Below are 16,617 nucleotides of genomic sequence, written 5' to 3' on the forward strand. Positions count from 1 at the left end.
GCTTGGAGCAATCTGGTGTGGTGGGAGGTGTCCCTGCCCAGGGCAGGGGGTGGCACTGGATGGGCTTTAAGATCCCTTCCAACCCAAACCATTCTGTGATTCTATGACTGCACCCAGGTGACACCCATACAGGAACTGGGAAAGGAGAGGCCATGCACATTTTGGCAACCAAGGTGTCAAGGCCAGGCTCTCTGGGCAAACACTCTCAGAAAGAAACACACACCACAAAGGACATGATTCCCAGCGTGCAAATGCATGGATCACATTCCTCCTACTTCTCCTTTCAATGCCCATCTCAAATACACATGGGAAGATGAATCCAGGAAGGCTTTATTCCCATCAAAAATGCTAGATTCAGATTCTGCACTTATTTACGTTGCATGAAATCCCACTGAACTCCAACAAGGAGAGAATTTCTTTTCTAGATTTTAAATAATGACCTAAAAGTGGTTTAAAATCCTTTAACTTGACAACATCCTTCTAGTTCTATCTATCTAGTCTATCACTGCACCATAGTTCTGCCACCACCACACCCCTAGTTATCAGTTACCATTACTAATTGTGTTTCCACCAGGTATACAATGATGCCAAATTCTGAATTCACATCATTTTAGTTACCTGTCTGTAACCCAAGGAGGAACATGGAAAAGAGATGTGGGAATGGTTTGGTATGACCCCAGATCCAGCATGAGCCTCTCCTCTAAGAACAAAGTTTAAATCAATCCCTTTCCTATCCAACAAGAAAGTTTGGCAAATTTCTCTCTGAACTGAAAAAGGCAGAACAGCACCTGCAACACTGAAACCAGAAAATTCAATTACTGCTTTTCCTAATGAAATTCTTAACTGGGCTATAATAACTAGAGAGTTTCATTTAGTCCAAAAAACCTATCCCAAACCAACAACAAAAACCACCAAACCAAAACCAACCCAATCCAAACTTTTTGAGCCCAAGAAACTTATGATTTCATTGTGGATAATTCCGGGGGTGGGGAGGGGGGGGAGGAGTCGTGGGGAGGGGGAAAACGCAAAAACACCCCCAAAATCCCCAACTATTAATGGAACAAGGTTGAGGTACTGGTACAGGCAACTGCTCTCCTGCCTGAAATACTTTCTCCCCTCTGCATCTCTATGGATGTTTTCCTACAGCAGAAACCCTACATCTATTTTTCTTTCACAGGGTCTGTAACGCTTCTAGCAAATTAATCCCCATCACATCCTTCCAACACCGAATGCCCTCCCTCCTACTTTTTAAACAGACCTTGTAAGATTCTCTGAAGGTACACCACCTGGTAAATCCCCCAAACATTATATTTGCCTCTCGTCATTCACTTCCAACAAAACTGCTTCAGGTTTCGCTGTTTCTAACCTTCCAGGTGTTTTGCAGAAGGAAAGTCACACCTTCCCTCTGGCTGACGCAACGCAAATAAGCCAGAACAGCATCTGCATTTCTACTTTCTGTTCAAAACAAACAATTCTCAGCCAAATCAATGCAGACCTCTTACTTAGATGAACAAAAGGCAATGTTTCATCTTTCAAAAGATGGCACATTATATAATTAATTTAATATTAATGAACTTTAATACATGCAGAGTTTTGCAGGGTTTTCTATTTGGTAACTGCATTAGGTTTGTGGAACTTCCCTGAAAAATAAAACTTCCAAATTAAACAAAGCTTTAATAGAATTTACAACTGGAACTCAATTATGGCAAGCTATTTTTTATGCTTTGTAGACTAACCCGATACTTTGCTGTCATTGGCTTATAAAAATAAATCATAAACTCTACAGAAATCATTAAAATATATGCAATTACAATCCTCAAGACAGCACTAAAGAAAAACAGAGCAGGAAACAGAATTGTAATTATGTTATTTTCTTTTCTGTCTCCAAGCCCCAGATATTGCATTTCTTCCACTTTTATCTCCAGTTTAATAGGTGATACTTGCTCATCGCAGTGTAAATACATATTAGCCCTCATAACAGTCGGAAGCCTAATCCAGCAGACCTCTAAGCACTACCACAATTTAACCGTGAGCACAGTAAATTCATCATCACTTAGAGCTTTTAAATTCAGCTTCAACATCTTTTGTAAGAGATGCATAAAGAACAGCTTTCATGAACCTGCTGCACTGAGGACCCATCTCCGGTCCACCTGGCACAAGGACAAGGTTCTTCAGACAACCTTGGTCAACACCTTTAGCCTTCCAACCCAGGCACCACCAGGCTGGTTGGGGATGTCCCCTCTTCCCCACCCACACCTCCTTCAATTACCACGCCACTACCCCCGTGTGTAAAGCTCATTATACGTTTTATTGTGTTTGAGAGATGGTCTAGATAACCACAAACCAGCGGAGGAAATGAAAAGGAATTTTGCTGGCAACCAACCAGCCAACCAACCGACCACTTTGAAGGTTTTCGGCTTTGCCTTTGCCCACGGCTACTTTCACTGTAAGAAGGCTCCATATACAGCAAACTGTCCTTCGAGGTCTACCTAAACAGGCTAGGTGGAAAAATCAAGGACTGAAAAAATTAATTCCGCTCAGGACAACATCATGTGAAATGAAGTTTTGGAAGAAACTTGTGCAGACCAGCTCCATCCATCCACAGCCTCATCCTTGTCAAGCAATTTTAAGGAAGAAGGTATAAATAAAGTTCTGAAGTGTCCCCTAATAACTATGAGATTGTACATGGTTCATAAAGGCTTCTTCACTTTCAGACAGATTCCATAAATCATGATACCTAATAAATATTTAACTTAATTTTTTGCCTGGGATCCTGGGGCTGTTCCTTATTTTCATATAGCTTACCGCTAATCACAGTGACGGACAAATATGCATATGCACACACACAAATTCCACAGAAGAACGAAGAAAATTACGTGTCTTGTACTGTCCTGCTCATCCCAGCATGGTACCCAGTGAGGAATTCCCAGCATACCTGAGCCAATCTTACAGAACACACAAAGCACAAAAATAAATTAAAACAAAGACAATTCAAGACATGTATTATTTGCAGTCAGACAATAGCAAGCCAAATGCCCCATTGGCTGAACAATGTATTTAAAAGTAGCCTTTGAATCCGTGAAATCCTCCAACTCCCTGCTTAATTAGACAACGGGCCTGATGAGATGGTGATGCTGCCCACATAACAACCCAGTTTTCAGGGAGGCTGTTTTTGCTGTCGCTTTTAAAGAATGCTCAGCCAGGCTCTCAAAAACATAACTGCATAAATAATCAGCTTCATAATTAAACAACCGCCCAGGAAGACTGCAGCAAAAGTAGAACAAGTGTCTCCAGCACACTCTGAGACAGACTGTAGGACAGCGGGGCCTTCTGCAAGATGGAGGTGCTGGAGCCCAGGACCAAGATAGCCCCCTCACCAGACGCCTTCCCAAGAGTCAGAGCTCAGGTGTCCCTCCCCATGTGAAAGGAGGGCATCCGTGCTCAGCTCCTGGACCTAGATGATCTAGAAACCAGGTGAATCACCTCACTCCCCACAGTCCGTCTATACCTAACACATCATGAAGGACCTGAACCGCACCAAACACAACAATGGGTACAATTGAGTCTTCCTCCTCAAGTGAAACCCACCCGGTGTCACAGTGTCCATCCTCCCTGCCCCACCTTGACCACAAAGATGGCCTGGGGTCTGAAAGCCCCCTCTGCTGTCAGGCACCCTTGAGGGACTGAGGTGAGGGCAAGCCCACGTTTGGCTCTCAGGGTTATTTTCTTTTTTTTTATTTTTTCCAAATCCTCTTAAAACCTCTTCCCTCAGCTCTGGCCCCACATGGACAACTCTTCTAGCTGGGAACAGCAGATGGCTGTGACACACCAAGCTACAGCTCCTGCCAGCACCGATACATCTCCCTCCTCCACAGTGGTACGTTTTCCCCAAAGCCAGACCGGGGGTTTTTTGAGACCATAAAGCAACAAGCAATCCCACGGCCATTGGAGCCCCAGGCACTCAAAGCCCTTCACAGTTGCCAAAAGAAAAGCTTCTGGCAGCAAAAAAAAAAAAAAAAAAAAAAAATCCCAAAAGCTTTCCCCTAGAGGTAATCTAAGCAGAAAATTCCCTGGTATCACTCTTTAGCACTCTTCATACCTTATGTCAGCGCTTTATGGTTTTATACACTGCTCATCACTACTTCAGTACGGTGCTGCTGGGTGGCATCTTCCCTTCCCAGTCAACTCGTACACTCATTATGGTCACCTTGCTGCTGTTGGGGTGACAGGAGAAAAGGAGCAGCCACCAGCCTCACCGGTTGTACCAACAGACAGCAAGGGCAGTGTCTGTGGGTCCAATGGCTCCCTCAACTCTGCTGCTCTTCTGTAAAGAACAGGGGCAGGAGTCTGAAAATTCAAACATGATGAACCCCGACAGATCATCACAAGCTTCTACGCTGTGTCAACACCAAGAAACCAAGCATAACAGTCAACAGATCTCACAGCTGGAGAAATATCTCCCTTAGATTATGGCAACAGAGTAGGAAAAGATGAGAAGAGACACCAAAGCACATACAACTGCATTACAGTCTCTGATATTTAGTAACAATACATTTTACTGTAAGGAAATATTCAGCCATCTTACAGTGAAACGTAACCAACACACATACTCTGAGCCCTCTGGCATGGGAAGGTTTTTCTGTACAGCATCGCACAGAATCATGACATTCAGGTCAGAAGGGACCTATAGAGGTCCCTGGTTCAGCCCTCACTCAAAGCAAGGTCAACTTTGAAGTTGGATCTAATTTGAAAATTAGGTCAGGTCACTCAAGGCCTTGTCCAGTTGAGTTTTGATCTCTGAGACTGGAGATCAAACACCATGTCTGTGCCGCTGTTTAAATCTGTCCGCTGGCATGGTGGATTTTATTCTCCTGATATCTAACTTCCTTTCTTGAAACTTGAGTCCCCCATCACTGTGCAACTCCACAAATTTCTCCAGAAGGACACCCAGGTGCTTCTCTGCAGGGCTGATTCCAGCCAGTCACCCCCCAGCCTGTAGTGGCACATGGGGCTTTCCTTCTCCAGGGACAGGACTTTGCAGTTACCTTTGTTGAACCTCATGGGGATCCTGGCAACCCATTTCTCCAGCAAGTCCTGGCTCCTCTGAGAGGGAACCCTGATCCTCCATTTAAGGAAGTTCAGACCTACAATGTTTCCTACAATTAGGATACACACACGTGAGTATTTTTCCTTTCTTATCATTTACTTCTTCCCTTTGTTAGTTCCTTCTAGAACCAGTTGGATATAATATCCAGAACTAGTTAGATATTAGGAAGAACTTCTTTGCTGTGAGGGTGGTGAGAGCCTGGCCCAGGTTGCCCAGAGAAGCTCTGGCTGCCCCATCCCTGGAGGGGTTCAAGGCCAGGTTGGAGGGGGCTTGGAGCAACCTGGTCTGGTGGGAGGTGTCCCTGCCCAGAGCAGGGGGTGGCACTGGATGGTCTTTAAGGTCCCTTCCAACCTAAACCATTCTATGATTCTATGTTTGGCTGAATAGCTCACTGTCAGAACTGCAAAACACCATCCAGCTGATCCTTGTAACGCAGAGACCTTCCCCTGAGATCCTTTCCTGTGTCCCCTCACAGCAGGACAGAAGTTATTTCATCAAGCTTTTGGGATGCAGTACCAGCTGGCAGCCAAGTGCCTGCTGTTGGAAAGAGGTATCTGCAATCAGTGACTGGGAGGCAGCAGAGTCCCCTCATCATCCCCACATTCTCCATGGAAGGCCGTGCCACGGCACTGGAGGGTGCCCAGCCGACAGAACGGTCCATACCTGGCACTGGATGGAGCATCACTGAGGGAAGAGCAGCAGGAGCCCTGCCGTCTGGCAACCGCTGCTTATAATCACCAAACCTGCTGTTGGGGAAAACATTTCCCCATCTCCCCGAAGAGTCCAAACCGAGATGAGATTCCCCGAGGTGTGAAAAAGCAGCAGTAACAGCTGTGTACATCAGCACACTTCTACCCATTGCTTTAAATATATTTTCTTTGGGAGGGAGAGGGTGGTGAGCAGAGAGTAAGAGCAAGCAGAGGGCGGGAGGGGAGGGAAGAAGCCACGGAATAATTTATGCAGCAGTGGTCAACTGCATGCAATTTGCATTTGGCTAAGCAATTACAGACAGATGCTGCTGCTGCAGGGAGCGCAGCCTGGCAAAGAGCTCGCAGCTGAATTTCATTTCCAAAAGCAGAGGTTGCAGGCAGTGGCACGCGTCCTTCTGCAGCCGGGCCTTTCTCCCAACAAATACCCATATGGTCCAAGAGCGTGGGATCTCGGTCTGCCAGAACTGTGGGTGACACGGCAGATGTCTCCTCCATCTTCCAGTAAGAGCTGAAGTGAGAGGAGAAACTGAGAAACATGCTGAAGAAGTTTCCTCCAGCCATCTTCCCCTTCCCCCACCTTTTCTACCATGTCATAGGAAGGACCCATGAATTATAATTTGCTCCTTACAACTTGTTGCTCAGGTGGGAAGCTCCTTGGCCATCTTACATGGCTGCTAATGAGGCGGCAGCCAGTCTAAACCTCATTCACTGCTCATGGAAAGTGTTACTTGAGGTAAACCCCACACAAGCAGCAGTAAAATAAATTAATTTCTCCTTTCAGAAAGAGCGCAGTACAAATCCCTCGTTGCTCATGAAGGTGATCTATGGGGGGTTCTTCAGACCGTCTGTCAGTCTGCAACTCTGAAAAACAGCCCTTATTCCTTATCAACTTCTTCCCTTAACCAGAATGCAAAATAAAATGGCCTCAGTTAAAAAGTTCCCTTTGCAGTTCTAGCTGCGTGCACTTTTCCTAAAGGCACATCATTAGATATGACTACTGCAGCCAGAGGCATTAAATCCTTTGAACTAAACTCTTCTTGGAGCCAAAATCTTCATTACAGCTTTGCACAGCATCTATCCCCACCACATCCTGGGCTGGTTTCGGAAATCCACACACTGCAGTAAAGCAAAGAGGAGAGACGGAACAGCAAATAAGTTACAATAATGATTCTCACATTTTTAGTTTAGTGCTGTTTGAGGCACCTTAATCCCTCAGAAACCACTGTGGGTTATGGCCCAGGACCTGCAGGGGACATCTGCCCTCCTGACACAGCCGCTGGAGCCCAGGCAGGTCACCTCAAAGAGATGCTTATGTTCGGGCATCCTTCCTCTCACACACACTCACCTCTTTTCAGTTCCTGAAGCGTATTGTTTTCTCAACTTTCTCTCTCTCTTTCCTGTGTGGTGCTCTTCTTTTTACAGCTGGACAAATGCTCAGCGTGTATCTTGTTCTCGCTTCATCCATATTTTTATAGTCTCCTCATTAACTCTGTTCTGGTTTTGGTTCCCAAAGTGGAGGAGCAGCCGCCCTCCCTTCAGCTCCTGTCCCTGCCAGGTCACCACCAGCAGGGACGAGTCAACACAGTTCTCGAACTGTTCCCTATCCTTTTCCTCACTGCTAAATTTTATTCCTATAACATTTTGCTTACACGGCACCGTAAACCAAATTCTAAAATTAAATCCAAATCACGTACCCAGAGGTACGTTTTTCTGTACTAAAGGAAAAAACCCCCACCTCTTCATAATCTTCATACTGTCATTCAAGTACACGTTTCAGTGATGCTCAGAGCATGTTTTCAAGTATCTTATGGACCAGGGAGTCCCATGTTTGCTTTCTGATGAGTATCTCCAAAGCCTCGCTGCAGCACAGATGAGGGTGGAGCGATGCATCCATTACAGGAACCGCTGCTGGAAAGCACTGGAGTAAATCACGGAACAGTCAACAGCGATATCTAAGGGTTTAACGAAGTGATAGGGCTATTTTAGAGAGACTTTTGACAGTCCCTTTCACAACAGCAACTACATCCTCGTTCCCCAAAGTACTTTAACAATGTTCACAGGGTTTTCTCCCAAAGTGACAGCGGCAAGGGAAGAAGAGGGATAATTTCCCAATTTTTGTGATTCCATTCGCTGCTTTCCTAAATGAGCTAGACGAAAGAATAAAAAAAGGACATCTACAAAATCTGTAGAAGACAAGAAAGCAGCACTTATCACAAGCGCCTTTGGAGACCAGGAAAAAAAAATCTCAGCTGCCTTGGCGGTTGAGAGAGATCATCCAAAAAGGAAAAAGTGATGGGGTGAAATTCAACAAGCACAAGTACAAAAGCTCTACCTTTAAGTAAAACTAAAACATACAGGAGAAAGAGGATTGAGCACTTTTAGGTGATCACATTAACAGAAATTGCGGGGAGAGGGTTTAAAGAGATCACAAAGGAAAAGGACATATCACGCAGAGCATTACTAATTGGGCCGCTGGATGGCAAACATTGGAGGCAATTACCCCATTCTGTGCAGCCCTGGTGAGGTCTGGAGCACATGGCCCAGACATTAGCATCGCTCTTACAGAAAAACCTACACTAATTGGAAACTGTCAAGTAGAGGAAAAGCAACAGATTTAGAGAATGTGACTTCTGAGGCAAGATTTGAAAAGTAACGTAGGAGAACACTGAAGGGAAACAGACTCCCAACATGTAAAACACCCTCGTGAAAAGAAGGGTCATCAGCTCTTCTCCATGGCCCCTAGCTTGCAGATGATTAGAAGTAACTGGAAAAAAATTCATACAAGATTTAGACGCAATAACGGCAAAAAGTTTCTAACTAAAAGGTAGTAAAACGCTGGAACAGCCACCTCGGGACAAAGTGATTCCCCTTCGTTACAGGTTTTACTGTCATTTTAGCATCTCTCTGGAAGGTCTGAGTCACCAGCAGCTCCCTCAAAGGATAGTGGCTCCCTGGGCTCCCTCCACCAGGAGGTACCATGGGTGAGCATCATTGTCCCACGCTAGAGCTCAGCTGAAGTCACAGAGGCAGAAGAACTAAAAGTTTGGAATGATACTTTGTCCTCAGCTGGCAGCAAAGCTCTCCCAGCCTCACGCTTTGATTGCCATCCTGCATCTGGAATCTCCCCGATAACCCTACTGCAGACCTTCCAGTCAATCCTATTTTTCTCATTGTGTTAGTGATTTCAAGAGATCGACATCACGAAGGACAGCAGGGATAAACTGCTCTGAAATACGTATCCGTAAATTTGTAATCACATACGTGGCAGCTACATCTTATAAATGCAAAAGCAGGTTCACAGAAAAGCAGGAAGAGGCATTTCTTTTACTTTAAAACTTTAAATAAACATCTCAATATGTAAGATGTCAACACTTCAGAAAAGAAGTTGCTATGAAAACTTTTGATAAATGAAGTTCTGCACTAAGCCTACAATAAGGGCATTAGTTTTCTTTGTTTTTTACTTGTTCTAATTGTGTAAATTTGAGAAACATCTTTACTAAATTCAGGTATATGGAAAACCAATACTATAATGGAGCCTTTCCAATACGCATCCATTATTCAAAAAATAGCAGTGAAATATTAAACATTTATGAGGTTTTGTTTTCTTTGCTCTTCTGACAGTAATATATTAAAATTATACTACATTTGTACTATTGATTTCACTTGTGCCTATACAGTAGATATAAAATAAATTAGTTGCACATTAAGGCAGCACAAGCTGAGAAGCTAATTGTTTGTACGGTTTGTGAAATAGAAGCTATGATTTTCTCCAATACAGATTTAGAAAAAAAAAAAAAAAAACAACGAACACAAAAAGCAGCAAAATGTAAAGGCTCCATTGATTTTGAAGCTTATGTCCATTATTTAAAATACACTAGAAATAAAACAATGCATGGTAGGGTTCCCTCTGTTATCTGCACTATCAGTTTGTTACAGCAGGGACAACGATGTCACTCCTGCATCTATAACAATAGTGTAAATTTGTCCTTATCACAAGGCTTAATTCCAAGAGGCTGATGAATACTGCGAAGTGACAAGCTCCACAGTTAATTTAGTCAGTTCATTTTCCTGCCCAAATGACTTCCCTGTTCAGCCCCTGTTCAGCCCCTGCATGCTATAACAAGTTTTACTGGTTTAGGGAGATCATTTTTTAAATTGATTTTTTTTTTCCCAACCCAATGCAGCCTCTGTAATGGTCGAATCAATTCAAAACTGGGTGGCTTGTATCAATACGGTGGGCAAATTAAGCTGATATCAATAAGCCAGCACTAAATCCCTTCAAGAACGGCCACGTGAGCGCTGCAGCCACTCAGCTACATCTGCTCAACACCTCTTAAAGCACCATGATTCCAGACAGGGTAAGCAACGAGCCCTTCTGCAAACCTTCCCTCCTCTTCCCTGGTCAATCCATGCCTCCATCTCTCAGACAAGTTTCACTGGTCCCCTAGGAATCACGTGGGTTGACCCAAACCGTGGTAGCTCTTCAGGACTCAAAGGAGCTCCACTGTTTTTTAACATCAGAGGGTCAGCTCATGGCATCCATGGAAGTCCTTTGCATTAATATCAGCTGAACCCCACCTACCAGGACTAACATACCATTGAAACCTAGGAGAACTGCTTCACGTTTCCGGTCTAATGCTCTAAAATTGATACACACCATCATCTTTGGGAAAAGGGACACAGTAACCTTTCAAAAACTAGAAAAAAAACCCTTCCTAATCTAAATAAGAAAGAAAGGTTGTACCTACAATCTTTTAAGTATGATAGAGACAAGCACATAAATTCAACTGACCAAGGAAAGGCAATTAGAGTGATGGATTACAGCAAATTCAATAGAGACGTGAAATATTGAGACAACTCTCAAATACAAATTATTACACAAAATTACCCTCAGCCCACTCAGACTTTTCAGGAAATTAGTCATTCACATCACCAGCACGTTTGGACCATATGCCAGAACGGCTTTTCTTTCCATCCTAATGCTAGCTGAGTGTTGCAGCATCATTATGCATTCAGCATCGCAACCAGATAAGGGACAAGGGCTTCTCCTTGTTCCACAAGAGAATATCTCCTGGTCTTCCAGCTAAAACTCACCTGTGTGAGCAGGTGGGAATGAATTAATTTGGCTTATTTTACAAGCAGCAAGGGCTCTGCAAGAGCTCCTAGGAGAGGGGAAGGGAGGGAAAGGGTGGTGGAGTTTCCATCTCTGGAGACATTGAAAACCTGCCTGGACACATTCCTGTGCAACTGGGTGTTCCTATTGGACTAGATGATGTCCAGATGTCCCTTCCAACCCCATATCATTCTGTGAAAGAGCACTTGTTTTATGGGATTTCTGGGATCTATGCAGCAAAGACTGAACTTCTGGTTACATCTGGGAAATGTAGTCCTGCAACCCAACCTTGAGAAAGTCTTCTCTTCTGTACATTCCCCTTTCCAAGGGAGCGCACTGGGTTTGCTCTTCATGCTACAGCAATATCTTACATTTATTCAAAGTTTTCCAACTGAATATCACAACAGCAAAGGAAATAAGCAGTAAATTTCTGCAGAATACTCAGGTTTTTCTCCAGAATATTCACAAAAATAAAGAAGGTGGCTCCTGCTTGCAGCCACTGGACAATGTCCCTTCGTTCTCGCAGGGAACGTCCTCTGATCGTATCTGACACCTTCAGAAAGCAGCAGCCCTGCTGTACACGCACAGGAACCGTGGCTGTGTGACGGAAGGAGAGCTGTTTGGAACCTAGAACACAGCATGGGCCAGCCCTGCCTGAAAGTGTGGGAGTGGTTGGCATGTCTTGGGATAACAAACACTCTTTGCCAGTTGGCTTTGCATGCTTTATGGAGGAAAAGAGTATTTGGTAAATAAAGGAGGTATTTATCTGACAACAGGAGCGTAGACGAACGATACCTGTGATGGAAGATTCAAAATGCCACCCAAATTGCTTCCAGATGCTGTTCTTCAGTGGAGGATAGGAAAGTCTTTCATTTATTTCTTTATTAAGATGAGGAAGAGGTGCACGTATCAAGACAAAAGAGCATTGGGTCTTTCTGACGTCTCTCCAGCCCAGGCAGGTACTCTTCCCTCGTTGCAGATCCATTGCAAGCAACAGGAGAAGCAATGGGGTTTGACAGATGATCTACTCGAACTAATCAAGTTTCCTTCAGCAGCATTGAGGAACCCTCCTTCTCCAAAAGGATGCTCCACTCCTCCTAAGAGAGGTAGCTGCATTGCTCTGGGCTGAGGGATCTCATGTTGGATCATGATCCAGGACGTCCTTCCTCGGGAGGGTGGTGGTAGCAACCACAGTGCTAGTCCTTCTTCAACAACCCTATTCATAGCCACGTCCTCCCCCATCCTTTTCCCTTTCTTCCCTCTGTTTATTCTGCCGCCAGAGCAGAGCACACACCCACAAGCTGCAGCTGCGTGAATTCTACCCACACATCTCTGTTAGTTTAATTTCAGAAAAGCAGGACATTTTCACTAACACCATAATGAAAGAGATTTGAAAAATAGATCCTGGTAATAACTCTAACATCAGTTTTCTGACATCAGATCAGAAGGCTTTCAATTTGAAGTGTTCCCAGATGATATTTGTCAGGGAACACGGAGTACTATTTTTTTTAACACCAGTAGATAGTAAGTTTTCCCCTTTTAATATAGTTCCACCTAAATTTTCACCAAAAGGATGATACACTGCAGCCATACAGTCATTATGAACCTGATCCAAAGCAAAAGGAAAGAAACAGAAATCCTCAGAAACTTCAACAGGCTGCAGGTGAAGTGTTACATCTCAATCAGCTCTAGAGATTTGCTCAGCTCCCTTTCTCTGTCTCACCTGCTGCAGCCTCCGATGCGCTCTATAGCATTATAGGAGAGCGAGGACCATGATCTCTCTTAAATCAGCCTCAGCAGATATACCTCATTTTTCCCCCCCTCAATTTTCAGTGTTTTCAGCAGCAAATTTACAAGCTTTACTTTATACGCTGCAACAGCATTAAGCAAATGAGACTACAAACTTGCTCACATTTTTCTAATGTTGAAATGTAAATAATTTTATGCAATTGAAATAATTCAACTAAACCTAAATTTCATGAGTCAGCATGGCGATTGCACGTTGAAGCATTTTGTCATTTTCTCAAATTCCTTCTTGTTTCATTACTTTAGACCCCCCAAAATAGTCCTGTGGAACAGTTTCTTAGTTCAACATAATTCCAAGAGTCAGATCTCTAATCTGAACACTGACATCTCAAAATTCAAATTCAGGCGGCTAAATAACTTCTCTTGTCCTCACGACCAGACCTTAATCCAGCTGACACTTGAACATATTTACCTCCACATAAATCATTTCAATAAAGCAATGGGAATTCTACACCAAGGAGCACATAAGTCAGCATAAGTCAACACAAGTCCCAAGTATATTCTTGCTGACAATCTCAAGTAAAAAGAATAGCTATAAAAAGAAAATTCTGCAAGAAAAAAAAATTATCTAGATGAAACTCTTCTAAAAATTTATTTCTGCAGGTCCTGTAAATAGTCTATACAATATCAATCTCTTGTCAGATTTTGGATAATTTTTATTTGTTGATAACTTTGATATGGGTTAATAAAACTTCCAATATGATCCTGTTATTGTCAACTACAGAGAGTAAATCAGGTGTTCATTCAAGCCAGTATCTCTGCAATGGTTGGTGTCCTGTTAAATAAGGGATTTAAAAACACCAATATATGCTGTTGGAAAAAAAAAGAGAATGAACAGATTTTGAGTAAGTGGGTAAATACTATCAAAAGAATTAAAAATATTTGGTTCCAAAGGGTTCTACAATCCAGGAGAGAAAGCTAAGCAGAAGCAAAGCTTTTAGGAGCATGAGGCCAGGGAAATCATACTATGCAAAGCATGTGTTCTTTCTAAGATTGCTACTGAAACTAGCCCAGCCCTTGAACTAAAATAAAAGAATACAATTAATCTGTTGGAACAAGCAGCCGAGCAGTAGCTTCTTTGGGAAAAAGCAGTATTTCTCTTTATACACTCTACCTTAGCCAAAACCAAGCTACCGGTTGTGTCACGGGGCTTAATACATGAAATGTCACATGATGCTTTTCAGGAATCATTAGGTGATCCAATTGGCCCTTCTGACTTCACACTTAGTTTGTTTCACATCCTGTCACACTTACAAGATACTAGTTGTTTAGCAAGAATTCGTGCAGCTCAGGATAGCAAGTGAGGGATATGAAAAAAACCCCAAAACCACAACCAAAACACAGGAAAGAATTTTACAGTATCCAAATGAAACCCACAACCTGTCAACGGATAAGGCTGGAATGTCTCAAGTCTAATTTGTATATGAAAGGTTTTATAATGAATAGAAATATTCACTAGCTTTAAGCAGGTGCCCATTGTAGAGACAAAGCACTGAAAACAAAAAAGCAATAATGAAAAAAAGTTAGAGTAGTATTATTATTACTAATAGTTTTAGATGAAACTAAATGATTCATTTATATTTAAGTTTAAAGTAGCTTCAAACAAAATTGAAATGAACTTTGTAATGATACATTATACACAAAATAATAGAAGGGTATTGTTTTGAAGGGCCTGAAATAACGAACTACTTATGTCTTTCAAAGACAGACACTTCCTTCTTTTCATACCACGGCAACTTGATTAAATCTATCTGAAACAAAAAAAATGTGTGCTAGACAGAAAAAAAAAAAAAACCAAAACCAAAACAATTTAGATGCAGAACTTGAGCTGTCTCCAACTCTTAGAGATCACAAGCAGTCAGGCTTTCATTCAGGAGATGATAACCAGCCGGTAGTTAACCCACCAGGAGTACCGGAGTGCAAACGGGCACAGCCAAGGCCACGTGCAGACTGCTTAATTACAGGGAGAATATTTGATAATGCAACTCCAGAATCTCCTCTCTCTCCGAGGGAGAATAATTTTCCCCATAATCTTTGCAGACACTGAGCAATAGGTGGCCCAGGAAAACCACCTGGCATTTTTAATCCTACATTTTGCCACAAATGACATAATAAGCTAAATACAAACTTTACCCAGAAGGAGCAGTTTTGAAGACTGCTATGGCAGTACTAATACCAAGGAGAGAAATCTAAATGTTGTCATAAAACGCCGTGATAGACTGGGATGGAGCAGCAGCAAAGCAGCATCCTGTCGTGGGCTTCCAGATTGAAGAGTCCCTGCAACACAGGATGTGCCCTTTGTGTTCTCCTATTGCTCTTTCGGTGTCTTCTTTCAATCTAGAAAAATACACACTTAAATAAACGCAAAATAAAGTTTAGAAATTGTTTGTTCTTTGTGCTTCCAGAAGGAGCAACAGAAACAGGTTGTGTGAAAGGACTCACCCCAAACCAACCCACCCTACAACAAAAATCACATCATTCGTATCACTCTGCAAAGCACCCTGCCATCGTGGTTACGTTTCATTTGCTTTCACCACTAACTTCTAACAACGTGAAAGTTCATTTCTGAGCGAATCAATTTGTTTGGAGTTTCCCCCCCCCCTTTTATCTCAGCGCGCGCACACACGCACCCCCCCACACACCCCCCAGTCCTGGGTGGAATCCAGGTAACTGGGAACGGTCCAGCTCTGCTGGGATTTTCGGCAAGTGGCACCATGCTCTGGGAGATGCAGGAGCTCAACTTCAGCACTGGTTTTCCCTCAGGAAAGACACTCTCCATCCTACTATAAACCAACAAAAAAAAATCCTAAAAAAAAAACAAACCAGAAGCCTAATTCAAGGACTAGGTATTTCCTCAGCTGCCTTCTTAACACTAAGGTGCTTGAAATGACTCGTTAGCGCAAAGGCCAAATTTGCTGTAAACCCTGTAAGAACGGTCTGGCAAGCAAGTTAATTTTGAAGCAGTGTGTAACGACCTTCGGCGACACCTTTGAATCACAGAAAGGATGGGTGAGCTGGGGGAAATCAGTGATCTCCCATTATGCTGTCCACCCCAAACAAACCCACCCAGCCCATTCACACATCTGAAAATACTTAGGGTTTATTTCTGGCACTCCCAGAAAAATAAAAGCTTCTGGCAGTTCTGTGCTCCCCTCTGTGCACACAGACATAATAAAACACCACGGGAAGTGACCAATATAACTCAAAAAGCTTTACATTCTGACCCGGATGCAGCCAATTGCTAATGTCTCTTCAACACTTCGAAAAGGCTTCAGGGCATGTTTGGGCCACAAACATTGCAGGATGCATCCTCAAGGGTGACAAACTGCTTGGTGTGCATTACAGCTCAATAATAACAAGAATACAATATAACAGTGATTTATTTTGAGCTGGGGACTGGTGGATGCCCTCTTTTATCAAGTTCGTTACTGTAATAGCTGCTTCTAAATGTACACGAAACAATACCACTGATTATTTTCATGTTCTGTCCCCAGAGACACAAGTAGAAGTGTTTTATTTCATAGAATCACAGAATGGTTCGGGTTGGAAGGGACCTTAAGACCCATCCAGTCCCACCCCCTGCCCTGGGCAGGGACACCTCCCACCAAACCAGACTGCTCCAAGCCCCCTCCAACCTGGCCTTGAACTCCTCCAGGGATGGGGCACGGAGACCTAACACCTATGGCTCCTCCTTTTAGCGTTTTCTGTCAAATTTCAAACATACCAGGATACTGGATTTCCTTGATTGACCCCAAGGTTCAGCTGGAGTTTTCAACGTGGCATTTTCCCCATCTGAAAATCCATGGTACACCCTACACATCCATTGATGGAGGAGGGATCTGTGAAGAAAGCACCTATGCTGAGCCACTGAAGAGAGAGAG

Source organism: Numenius arquata, chromosome 6, assembly GCF_964106895.1.
Source record: "Numenius arquata chromosome 6, bNumArq3.hap1.1, whole genome shotgun sequence".
Classification (NCBI taxonomy): domain Eukaryota; kingdom Metazoa; phylum Chordata; class Aves; order Charadriiformes; family Scolopacidae; genus Numenius; species Numenius arquata.